This window comes from Mastomys coucha, unplaced genomic scaffold (genome assembly GCF_008632895.1).
Source record: "Mastomys coucha isolate ucsf_1 unplaced genomic scaffold, UCSF_Mcou_1 pScaffold2, whole genome shotgun sequence".
In the NCBI taxonomy this organism is placed as follows: Eukaryota; Metazoa; Chordata; class Mammalia; order Rodentia; family Muridae; genus Mastomys; species Mastomys coucha.
Window position 1 is genome coordinate 9,494,983 of NW_022196902.1, and position 2,492 is coordinate 9,497,474.

Here is a 2,492-nt window from a genome sequence, read left to right on the forward strand (position 1 = left end):
AAAATTTCCCTAATTACTGACTTAAGTAGATGACTATAAAAAAAAAAAATGACTGCTACTTGCTCACAAGGTTGGCATCCCTGAATAATTCATTTCCCAACTATCGTGTCTTTTTCCATAATACACCCTCAAAATCCAACCACCCCACCAGCCAGCACACACAGCATAGAAGCATACAGCTGCTTTTTTTTTTTAATTTTTTTTTTTTGGTTTTTCTTTTTTTTTTTTTAAAGATTTATTTATTATTATAAGTAAGTACACTGTAACTGTCTTCAGATGCACCATCAGATCTCATTACGGGTGGTTGTAAGCCACCATGTGGTTGCTGGGATTTGAACTCATGACCTTCTGAAGAGCGGTCAGTGCTCTTACTCACTGAGCCATCTCTCTAGCCCCCGCATACAACTGCTTAAGGACATTAGCACAACTGAACCTAAGGAGATGAAATTCCTACAAAGGTTGAAGAGGAATCACTTAAAATATTTTTAAAAGAAATCTAAAAATCACATACACTTTTCTAGGGCATCTTTTCAATATAATGAATGACTTTGGACAGCATCTGCTTAACAGGTGGGCCCACCTTAACTATTGTATAAAGTTTTATTTTTATTTTTTTAAGTTTTATTTAAAAGAGAATTATTTATTTATTTTATGTATAAGAGTATATGTATGTTCTAGCTATCTTCAGACACACCAGAAGAGGCCATCAGATCCCATAACAGATGGTTGCAAACCACCACATGGTTTCTGGGAATTGAACTCAGGACGTCTGGAAGAGCAGTCAGTGTTCTTAACTACTGAGCCATATTTCCAGCCCCAAACTCCCAATTTTAAAATGCTTAGTGTGGGAGCTTTCTGCATGGAAATGCTTGTTGCAAAGCCAGTAACATGCCTTACATATCAGGAAACTTTAGGATTTTAGGGTAAAAGGTTTTATTGTAAAAAAAAAGAATGGATGTTATGTTGAAACTATGAACAAAAGCACATATAGAATTTTCCATTTCTCTCCAAGAGAAAAATTTCAAATGTAGGTCATTGAACATTAAAAAAAAAGATTTAAAAACTCAGGAAGAACTTTCAAGGATGCCTTTATTTCTTGAAAGGGTTTTGATTTTTTACAAAATTACCCTTCTATCTGACATTTAATTGGCCACCTTTAATTCTTATGTAGATCATTATTCTCTGCTACTGAATTTTCTTTACCTTCTTGTTTTAAAATGTATAAGCAAACCAAACAAATATACAAACAAAAAGTCCTAATTCTAGTTAATATAGAAATGCAATGCACACCTCAAAACTGTGTCACCCCTCTAAACATTCATGTTCTTTACACAGACAAAGTTTCCTTTTACCACCATGTCTGAGAATAGACACTCAGATGTGTGGATATATGCATGCTAGAGGAAAGTATTATGATTGCATTCATTTTAATCTCCCCAGGGTGTCTAAGCACTTGGAATATTAGTGTCAGAGTTATGCAGTTGTCAAGGAATTCCCCATAAAAAGAGTCTGGTGTCATCTAAAAGCAAATAATTTTTGTCCCTCCATTACATAAGTAAATAAGGCCTCTGGGCAACAGAAATAGTTCTCCTGACATTCAGACAGTAAAGCATATTTACTACATAAGGCACTTTTCTCCAGTTTTCACAAAATTTGAAGAATGTTAGCTATGTGCTTCCTAAACCATAGGGGATTAGAAATTGAAAGGAGGAAAAGGATAGAGTCTAGTCATAGAGCAGGCACTTCAAGCATGACAAAGACTACTATAACAGAAAACTACTAAAATCAAACTTATATTTTATTATACTTATAATATATCTATATGAATAATGTAAGCATTTATATAAATGTAAAATACATTTAGAAAATTTGATTTTTTTCAGGACATAGCTACGGAGGAACTGGTATTCAATGACAGTACAATGTTAAAGTTCATATGAACATTGCATTGAAATCAAAGTTATCAAGAATGGAAGTTGAAGAGAAGGAGAAATTGTATCTAGTATTGTAAGTGTTCATTGAGTAATGTGGGATTTTTGTTGTCTTGTTTTGTCATATGGTAACGTTTGTACTTTTTACAAAGAGAAAACCATAGCTGAATGCGTCCAAAAAATATTTATTTTATGTATATTAGTACGGTGTAGCTGTCTTTAGACACAGCAGAAGAGGGAATTGTATACATTGCAGATAGTTGTAGGTTACCATGTGGTTACTATGAGTTGAACTCAGGACCCCTGGAAGAGCAGTCAGTGCTCTTAACCACTAAGCCATCTCTCCAGCTGCCCCCGCCACCAAAAAATATTTACATCATAAGACTTTACTGTCTCCTAATTCCTCTTCCCCTTTTGGATGGAGTCCGCACAATCTTTGTCCCACAAGACTCCTTGTTTTTAAAAACACATTCATTCTATTTAGTCAGTTCACACATGCATGTCAATGTGGAAAGGTGACCATTTCTTGCCTTGTATTTTTTTTTCCTTTTCTTTTTTTTT